The 10,792-nt window shown below is 43.9% G+C and overlaps 1 long non-coding RNA gene across 2 annotated transcripts in view; it reads right to left on the bottom strand.

The window, feature by feature from the left end:
* The window catches only part of LOC147014438 (uncharacterized), a 73,175-nt gene extending 69,961 nt beyond the window's left edge, over nucleotides 1-3,214 (bottom strand). For both annotated transcript variants that reach the window (XR_015050443.1, XR_015050442.1), the window contains exon 1: nucleotides 3,132-3,214. This is a non-coding gene — a long non-coding RNA (uncharacterized LOC147014438). The remainder of the gene's footprint in view (nucleotides 1-3,131) is intronic.
* Nucleotides 3,215-10,792: the final 7,578 nt, after the last annotated feature.

The raw sequence follows: 10,792 nt of genomic DNA on the forward strand, positions 1-10,792 counted from the left end.
GAGATTTCTCACATTAGTTCGTAATTTTTCACTGTGCCGTGAGTATTACTCTTCTTGCCTTGTTTGAAGTGCTCAAAATAAAGCTTCCTCATTCTCACCATTGGTCATAATCAAGTTCGTACGGTAGTATATAATCAGTTTTTCAAATCACCAACTTTTCTTCCTTATTTTCCTTCTTCTCATTGTCTCCTTTTTCTACAAATGTTTATAAAGAGAGCAAAGTTCAGGCTGCATTCACCAAGGAGCATCCAGGCATTCCCTGGATTTTAAATAATAAATGAGGAGTTGAAGGGAGTTTCCCATAAAGAAGCAAACATCCTGTTGCAGGTGATGGTGTATTCTTCCCTGGTATAATTTCACTGTTGTTGTTCTTCAATGCAGTGTTTTAGGAATGATCTTGCACAAGGTGTACAAAAAGAACATGTATCCTTCCATTTGGATACTTCTGTATTGCTTCACACATGACACCTCTCAGTGCCCAACAGTTCCTCAATCCTACCAAAGACAGCCCGCAATCTTGTCTGCTGATTGGACTATATTATTTAAGGTTAAAAAGTGGAATTCTCCCAAATATTCTTACCTTAAAGACCAACTGAAAATCCTCACAATCTGTTTCTGTGATTAACCTTTTCAATGTGCAGTCCAAGTCGCTCATTGGTTGACGATCATTCACAGTGTCTCTCAAGGCCAAGTGTATAATTTGCAGATTTAATTTTCTCCTGGTATACAAGGCATTTACTTGTCCACAGTACTATGGAGTATTGACTTTTACTGTTTGGCTGCTCACTATCTTCTTGCATCTCCAGGGGCAGCAGAATCCTAAGAGTCTGAAAACTATTGGTATCTCTCAGCAAGAGGTGATGGCGCATGGACTGGTCGTCTCTTCACAAAGAAGAGTCGGCAGTGACTCTGTCTTCATTCACTACTCATCTGGTCTTGCTCAACTCAACACATTCTCAACCACCATCCGCCCACTTGCTTTTTCAGCCTACCGTCCTCACCAGCCCAACTAGCTAGTACATATTAAATCACTAATAAACTTTCCTTAAACATCCACAAAAATCCACTCCTTGTTATTTTCCCTTTCCACTTACTCTCCTTTTCACCTGTCTGTGAAATTAACTCCCCGAGTTAATGCAATCTTCAGGATCTTGTGCCTGGTCCTTCAAAATGGCAACTCACCAACAACTCACTTCACCTGTCACACCTTACTATGATTTCTTCTCATTCTAGAAAACTCTTTCGTCCATCGTTATCGGCATTCTTCTCTACTGAGATTAATCTTGTTCATTCATTAAATTGTCCGAGTAGCAAGTTGTCCATTCCCGCACGGGATTCTAAACGGGGTAGAGATTGGGGAGGCAAAAATGCAAATGGTGTCTTCTGTCATTGAGCAGGCAGGCTGGGAGCAACAGTTCGCATTTATTGCCACATCTGATGCAATTTAAATGCTCTAATGGTGACGAGCTGCTCCATTTGAAACCGTTTGTTCGATATATGTCGCTTTTTGATGCCTACGATCCGCAATAAAAATTTGTATTGGTGTCAAAGCCAGTGACCAATTGCAAATTAATAAGAAGATGGCTGGCAGGATTGTCTGGAGGTATATACACTGGCCTCTAACCTGTATAGCCTAGGTTCAAATCCTGACACAGCTATAAACTGTCATCCCGGTGTTTCACAGGCAGGGTGATTCTGCGTGGAGGAGGGCAACGGCTGATCATGTGCCTCGTGGTTGCAGCAGGTTGATCGGCATCTCAAGGACATGGGGATGGACCAGGCATCTGCCTGGGGGGATAGCCAGATGGAAGCTCCTGAAGTACCCGTGGAAAGTGGACGCAATGACGCGCTGTTCCCACGCATGCTCCCATATCTAACCTGACCTGCGATTTGTCAATGTGTGTGCCGGCCCTCGGATGGAAGTTTAACTGGGTGTCCCCCATCTGCTCCGCATATGACCCCTCTCTGTGCCCAACAGTTCCTCAATTCTTCCAAAGGCAGCCCGCATCCTTGTCTGCTGATTGGACTAGATTATTCAAAGTCAAAAGGTGAGACTCTCCCAAATATTCTTTCCCTAAAGACCATCTGTTGGTGGACATTAAGGATCCCGCGCTGTCCTTCGTGAAGAGTAAGCGAGCTATCGCTGGCACCTGAACAATTTTCTAATCTCTGCCCTAACCTACAGAGGACATCAGCAGTGCAGATGCACCCTCAGCCAATGATTGTATCACACAGCCTTATGCTGTATACGAACAAAAAACTCCCCATCGAGAATTTGGTAATTTCACATCCATTCTCATCCACCTCAACTTCACTTCGTCTGTTTATCAAAGGAACAAATAATGTAACAAGCCGGTAGGCGACGAGGGATCCGCTAGGATCGAAGCGCTGGATACGATGCTTTTCATTCTGACCGATCCACCGACGAAGATTCATTACCAAGACGTATTGGTTCACATACAATTGTCCCTCTGCCTGGCAAGATTTTTCCTATTGCGTATTTTTCCAACTGGCACTCCTCATAAAAAATGACGGTAAATAGACACCCTATTTTTGAAGGACTACCATTTGAAAAATAATCGGTTTGCTGGTTTGTGCTGTGGAGCCTCGCGGTGCAGACACACACACACACACACACACACACACACACACACACACACACACACACACACACACACACACACACACACACACACACACACACACACACACACACACACACGGAAAACCCGATAAACTTCTCTCAATGCTCTTGTTTGACCACCTCTAGAGCCACACAATATTTTCCTAAGCCACGCCCACTTTTCATCAACCACGTCCAGTTTCCCTAAGCTCCGCCCACTTTCCTCAGTCCCTCATAAAAAATGACGGTAAATAGACACCCGATTTTTGAAGGACTACCATTTGAAAAATAAAACCTAAATGAAAAATCGGCTCGAGTAAATTAGGGACGAATTAAGTAAAAAATATAATGTTTCATTATTTTTGTTGACATTACCTCAGATGACGGCAAACAGAGTGGACGTCAGGAGAACATGAAACAAAACGTAACGTGAAGAGAGAGAGGGAGAGGGAGAGAGAAAGAAAAAATAACCATAAACATAACAACAGATGTTCAGGGAAATACGAACCAGACCGTGGGTAGCGCGGGAAGACTTCCTGGTCGGTTGTTTTTGATGAACCTGGCGGTGTAGCGGCCGATAACATAACGCGGGGTGTAGAAATTTTTTTTTTTAAATATGTTTTTCAAATTCCACCTAATTTGATTTATACCATATTATTAGAAATCCACAAAGACAGAAATGCCGGTGATTCCATTTATTTTGGATCCTTTTCACTTTGGTCAATAACGTTTGGATCGAGGAGAGATCGAAGGTGGAACGACGGTGTAGCTCCTTACAAACACTGTATACACACATTAAATGACGGTAAATATACACCAGATTTTTGAAGGACTACCATTTGAAAAATAAAACCAAAATCAAAAATCGGCTCGAGTAAAATTTTCTAAATATCTCAAAGTGTTTAATTCCGAAGTCTCGTTTCTCCACATTCAAACTGTAGGACAAGTACTGAAAATAGTGAACGTGCGGTTTTTCGGCCGCTGCACAGCAACGGGTGGTTGCTTAGCAACGAAACTCAAACGCGCATATTCCCAGCTCATATGGCACCTGTTCGCCAAGTTTCATCGAAATCGGTTTCCTGGTTTGTGCTGTGGAGCCTCGACTTGCAGACACTTGCAGACACAGACACACACACACACACACACACACACACACACACACACACACACACACACACACACACACACACACACACACACACACACACACACACACACACGGAAAACCCGACAATAAGGGATATATAGCTAATCCAAAAGGTCACTTGTGAGAGTTCATTTGTATTGCATTGCCAATCGTTTCCCCACTGGTGGAAATAATGTTAGAAAGTTTCAGAATAAAATTTACATTCATAAAAACTGAAGTGATCAGAGAAGACAAAGGAGATTAAAATGGCTTTTAACTTTTAAACATCACTCATACCAATTTGATCTCCTAATGCTACACCCACTACCCCCAGATGATGAAGTTGTACACACTCGCTCTACCACCATACCGGAGAAGGGAGTAACACAAAACTTATTATCGAAATAAAATAAAAGGAAGGAGACGAATGAGAAAATTAATAGTGTGCAATAAACAGGAAAAGGATTCGTTGCACGTATCATGGGGACGATGAGGGGAAAAGGGGGGGGGGGTTGAGGGGTTGGGGAGGGGAATGGAGAGGTGGAATGAAGATGGTATTTGGAGTTAGAATGCCAGGTTGTATATTTGATCCAAGTCGAGCCATAGGGAATACAATTTGGAATGCGGTGAAAACACAACTCAGCCGGATCATATACATACTGGTAGTACTCTCTTTACCTTGTCTCTGGGCTGGGTCTCTGTGGAAACGTCTCCCTCATTGGTTGTCATCTTCCAAGGTGGGTGTCATCTCGGCCCCTAATGGACTGTATTTGACTCCATTTATTTAGGGGGATTTTTTAGTTTGAGGATCATGGTGTGATGTTCCCATGTAGCACCATTTTCAGCACTCTCACCAGCCTTGGGGCTGGCAGGATAGGCTGGATGCACACACACTCTAGATGCACACCCACTGTATGCACACACCATTTTGCTGTTATAACCTGTGTTCAAATGTCCACCCAGCTATAAACTATCACACTGGTGTTTATCATGTAGATTGATACATCGATGTGTGTGTGTGTGTGTGTGTGTGTGTCCGTGTCCGTGTGTGTGTGTGTCCGTGTCCATGTGTGTGTGTCCAGGCAATAACTTTTTTAGCATTTGAGTTTTTGTCACCAAATTATCACCAATCCTTTATTATGAGAATATGGAGAAAAAAAAAAATTAAAAATTGGGTCAAAATGTAAAGGGCAAAGTAACAGTGACTATAAATAGCCCTGATTATCCCCACTGCAGCGTGTGAAGCATGAGACGGCCGGTTTTTTTTTTAAATAGCTTCCGTGTTTCTTTATTTATTAATTGTAAAATCGAAGATTTTTCAACTACTGTATATTGGTCAGTCGATTTTGTTATTCTGTCTTTTAAACCGATCTTCACGAATCTTCATCACATGTAAGAATTTGTCAGAAGCAAGAAGCCTATTGTTTTTCAAGTCAAAAGGTCAACAAATTTGTAATATTTCTGAAATACTCAATTGGCTAAAGGTCAACAAATATATCACATTCATAAAATTCTCAATTTTCATTCGATTGACGAGAAATTTGAAAAGGATTTTCATATCAGCTTACTGAATTCAACCACCAATTATTGTTGAGGTCAACATTGGCCAAAAGGTCAACTGAGTTTTCTAAAATCCTCAATTTTCATCTGATTGATTTAAAATTTGAAGAGGATTTATATTTCAGGTTACTGAATTCAACTAGTCGATGATTTTGAGGTCAACATCTACCAAAAGGTCAACATAGGCGAAAGGTCAACAACTTAGGTGAGATTTCTAAAATCCTCAATTTTCATCTGATTGACTTGAAATTTGAAGAGGATTTATATTTCAGGTCACTGAATTAAATCAGCAAATTAGTTTTGAGGTGAACATAGACCAAAAGCTCAACATAGACCCAAGGTCAACAACTAACGTGGTATTTCTTAAAATCCTCAATTTTCATCCCATTGACTTGAAATTTGAAGTAGATTTGCATATTTGGTCATTGAATTCAACCACCAATTAATGTTGAGGTCAAATTTGTTTTATAGATTTTGCAAGTGTCGTGCTCTGCAGGACGTTGTTTGTTACTTGCAAAATCGAAGATTTTTCAAGTATATTGGTCAGTCGACTTTGTTATTCTGTCTATCAATCACCTATAGGTCACAATTCTAAACCGATCATCATGAAATTTTACCAAGTCGAAGAGGTAGTCTCAACTGAGAAACCTATTTATTTTGAGGTCAAAGGACGAATTTCTAAAATCGTCATTTTTCATCCGATTGACTTGAAATTTGAACAGGATTTGCAAATTGTGTCACGGAATTGGGAAACCAACTATTTTAGGTCAAAAGGTCAAAGGTCACTCAAGGTCAAACTTCTAAAATCAAATTTCATCTGAAAAATAATCAATTTTCATCTGATGAACCTGAATATTAAGCAGCAATTGCATAGTGCATCACTGAATTTGGAAACCAACTACTTTTCAGGTCAAATGGTCAATGATCAACTCAAGGTCAAACTTCTAAAATCATCAATTTAAATCTGAAAAATAATCAATTTTCATCTGATTGACTTGAGCTTTGATGAAGATTGTCAATTTTAATCTTAATGAAATGGACAATTTGATGTATCCATGGCAACCTTTGAAGAAGGGGGGTGGATTTTGCAAATATCGTGCTCTGCATGATGTCTTTTTCGTATTTGTTTGTTTGTTTGTTTCTCAACCTTCCAGGTCACACTTCAAAACCGATCGTCATGAAACTTTACAAAGTTGTAGAGGAGGTCTCAACCGAGAAGCCTATTGATATTAAGATCAAAGGTCATGTTGAGGTGAAATTTCTAAAATCATTATTTATCCAGTTGACTTGAAATTTCATAAGGATTTGCATATTGCATCACTGAATTGGGAAACCAACGATTTGAGGTCAAAGGTCAACTCAAGGTCAAACTCCTAAAATTATCCATTTTTTCTGAAAAATCGTCAATTTTCATCCAATTTACTTGAAATTTAAACAGCAATTGCATAGTGCATTATTGAACTGGGAAACCAAGTATTTTTGAGCTCAAAATGTCAAAGGTCAGTTGAAGGGCAAACATTTAAAATCATCAATTTTCAACTGAAAAATTGTCAACTTACGTCCTATAAGCTTGAAAGTTGAACAGGATTTGCATAGTCCATCGATGAATTGGGAAAGCAACTATTTTTGAGGTCAAAAGGTCAACTCAAGGTCAAACTTCTAAAATCATCAAATTTCATCTGAAAAATCGTCAATTTTCATCCGATGAACTTGAAAAGTAAGCAGCAATTGCATAATGCATCCACTGAATTTGGAAACCAACTATTTTTGAGGTCAAAATCTCAAAGATCATCTCAAAGTCAAACTTTTAACATCAATTTCAATCTGAAAAGTAATCAATTTTCATCCGATTGACCTGAACTTCTATTAAGATTGTCAATTTTAGTGTTGATGAAATGAACAATTTGATGTTTCCATGGCAACCTTTGGAGAGGGGGTGGATTCTGCAAGTCTCGTGCTCTGCACATCTTTTCTTGTTTACCTCTTGTGTCTGTCCAGACTTCAGTGTGTCTGGACAGGCCATAACATTTCTACCAATTGAGCTTTTGTCGTCAAATCTTCAACAAAGCTTCTTGATGAGAATATCCATCCCTCCATTGTGACCACGCTCTGTGCAGAGTGTTGGTGCTGCCTAAGCAGTCTCCTTGGCTATTGGGCACAATCCTGGACGGGTCGCCACTCCGATACAGGATACCACCAAACTGGTACTTATTTTGCTGACCTCAGAAGGATGAGAGGAAGAGTCAACCCCACCTGGTATTAATTCAACAGCCAAGCAGGATTTGAACTCAGGATCCTGGGATCCCAAGCCCACCACCCAAACCATTAAGCCAACACCAAGCATTTGAGAATATGGAGAACACAAATTAATAAAATGCATAATTTTTTTTAAACTGTAGTTTTCGTCAAGTTTGAGCACGGATCTGGACAGGCTTTGAATTCTGAGATGCATTCCAGTATAATAAATTAAATTGATTAAAATTAATAATTAAAATAGAGATTAAATTACAAAACTTTGTGTCGAGAGGGTTTACTAACTCTGCACACATGCTTTACATGAAAGTGGAATATAATATTGTTGCGGTTTTCGCGCCCGCCGGCGTGCGAACGGCCACGTAACTCGAATCGCGGCACGTCGCCCACCGGACGGACAATCCAGTCGTGACCCTCTCGGACTAACGCCGGGAACCAGTCACGGGTGGACCTTTCGGTCTCACCGCGATCGAGCCAATCAGCCCCCGCGTGGGATAGGGTTGCTCGCCAAATTCGAACTACCTAAGTACCCACGCGGAGGGTAGACCGGGCGATCGCACCTCGCCGCAGGTCGACTTCGGACACGGGCCACTTAAGCGACCCGTTCCGTACTATCAGAATAACCGAGCGGTGTTATCGTCGACCTCGACGGTTCGATTAATTATCGGGCGTACTCAGCCCACTACCAACCCTTTACGTGAAGCAAGATGGGGATTCAATGGGGGAAAAAGGCGAGCGAAGCGGGAGACAGTTCAACAATAAAGCACATTTATTCGCGACGAACGGAAAGCACACAAATACAATTCCACCAAATGCACACAAAAAAGAAAACACAATTCCATTTACACAAAAAGCAAACATAAAAGTGAAAACACAGTGCAGAGCTAATTCCGACTACCGAGCACACGGCAACACTTATACAATTCTACTTCACAGACGGCGCCGACAACACATACCCAAAACCAAGGAAAAGAAATACCCTCAAGAATGAGGTAGGCCTGGGGCCGAGACCAGGTCGGGCCTACCCGTCTGGTGATGAGACGCGGAGCGCGATGGCCCGCATAACCCGCGGGCCTCGTGGACAGTGCCTGGCAGGGGGGGTGGGAACGGGGCCCCTTGGTCGCACTATCTCAGCGCGGGGGAAACAGGAGGGGTTGCTGATGCTCGGGGTATAGAGGATCTTTATTATGTGCGCGACGAGCGTCTCCACCTCGGCCAGGTCGCGCTGCCCGGCCTCCCAGGGGTGCAGCTCCCTGCACGACGCGAGCACCCCTCGTCCGCCCTCGCCGCCTCTCCACAGCTCGTCCCCTCCGTTCCGACTTCAACGCACACGACGAGCAGCTCCACCGCCCGCGAAGTCTTGACTCTCTGTTCCGACTCCTTCGCCTCGTTCCGACCTTTACTACTCCTTTTGACTGACGAACACCGTCCTTTTATCCCCCGTAGCTTCGCCTTTGACCCCCTCCCTTTGACCTTTCACCTCGCTCCCCATTGGCCCGAGAAAAAGTGGGCGTGAAGGCTTTTGATCCACAAATTTGCATATATCGATCGCCCCTGGGGCGAGGCCAGTCGCCCCTCGCTCACCGATTGGACGGCAAAAGTGGGCGTGTGTCGTTTTCGATCCGTTTTTGAAGCGGAAAATCCGTGGTTTTGTACACGCTGTTCAACGTGCGCCCTACACGAGTCAGCATCGGTGCCCATGAGTGGCGCGAGATGACGGTGATGCGATGGTGGCGAGTTGTGACGGTAAAGGTCATGGCGGTTGTGGTGAAGCGGCGTTGTGGTTGGTGGTTGATGTTGTGGTTGTGATGGTGGCGATTGGTCCAAAATAAAGATAGTAAAAGAAAAACGGCTATCCTGAAGAGTCGCAGCACGTATAAATGACATGTATTCCCACTAGACAACGGGTTTGGGCCTAACTACACATGCACTTACCGAGATACCTCACCTAAGGGACCTGAATGGTGGTTTGCGAATCTGGTAACCACAACACTACCCCCTTCCCTTTTTACAGACTCGTCCCGAGTCGTCAAATTTTCGTGTGCCATCATGTGTAGTTTTCCCCTAGTACATTTTACCTACGGATCCCTGAGTGCGACATTCATGGTATTCGTGTCCCCAAAATAAATAACCTGAGGGCTGCGTAACTATCTAAACAAACTCACTCACACGGACGACTTAAATAAAATTGCCGGCGCTAAGACATACATGCCGGGGGCGCACTCATATTTACAGTACATCTTAACCTTAACTTACAAATCTTACACTAAACCATGGCCCAGGATCATTGAACTCTGCAAAAGAAAGCAGTTAGCAGGGAGCCAGGCTGCCCGCATGCAGTCTCTGGCTCAAACAATGCAGGTGACAGGGAACGTGGCTGGCTGCTCACACGCAGTCCAAGGCCTCCCTTTTGAACTGAACGCAGTGAACCACAACGGTGCATGGGCTGCACAACGCAGTCTCCGTGCCAGCTCAAGTGGCACACGCAATGAACACAACGAATGGATGCATGAACGGTTTGAACTGAATGCATGAACCACAACGGTGCATGGGCTGCACAAACGCAGTCTCCGTGCCAGCTCAAGTGGCACACGCAATGAGCACAACGAATGGATGCATGGACACAAACACGGTGCACGGGCTGCCACTGCAGGCCCGTGTTGTAGCTGCCAACAGGGCAGTTCTTGCAGCTTGCAAACTGTTGCCTTGCGGATCCTGGCGCACATGGAAATGAACAGGGGGGGGGGGGCAAAGCAAAAATTGAACGGGGCTGGTGAACGTGGCAAAGGCAGCAGGCAAACACAGCCCGCAGAAGAAGGCCGCTGCAGGCAAACTCAGCCCGCAGAACCAGGCCGGCACAGGCCTCGAAGAAAAACAGCCAGCAGATGAACTGGCCGGCACAGGCCTTGCAGCACACAGCTGCCGATGAAGTTGGCCGGCCTCCGCCTTGAAGTAAAACACGGCCAGCCGATGAAGTGGCCAGCCTTTGCCGTTCAGTGGAGGTTGGTGGAGGGAGTGCGGTGGTGCTGGCCACTCGGAAGGCGGGCTCGGACCTACCTACCTGTCTCCCTCCCACCTATCGCCTTTGCCTGTCACTGTACCTACCCACTCCCTTAATTTGTCAAACCCCAATTTAGCCCCAACTTATTTTTTTATTGTTTTTATTTTTACTTCCCCACTATAAATCGTCCCCTAACCCCCTTTATCGTCCTTGTTCGGCTAACCTATCC

The sequence above is a fragment of the Eptatretus burgeri genome, chromosome 13, assembly GCF_056783735.1.
Source record: "Eptatretus burgeri isolate ZD-2024b chromosome 13, Ebu_testis_v1, whole genome shotgun sequence".
Lineage (NCBI taxonomy): Eukaryota > Metazoa > Chordata > Myxini > Myxiniformes > Myxinidae > Eptatretus > Eptatretus burgeri.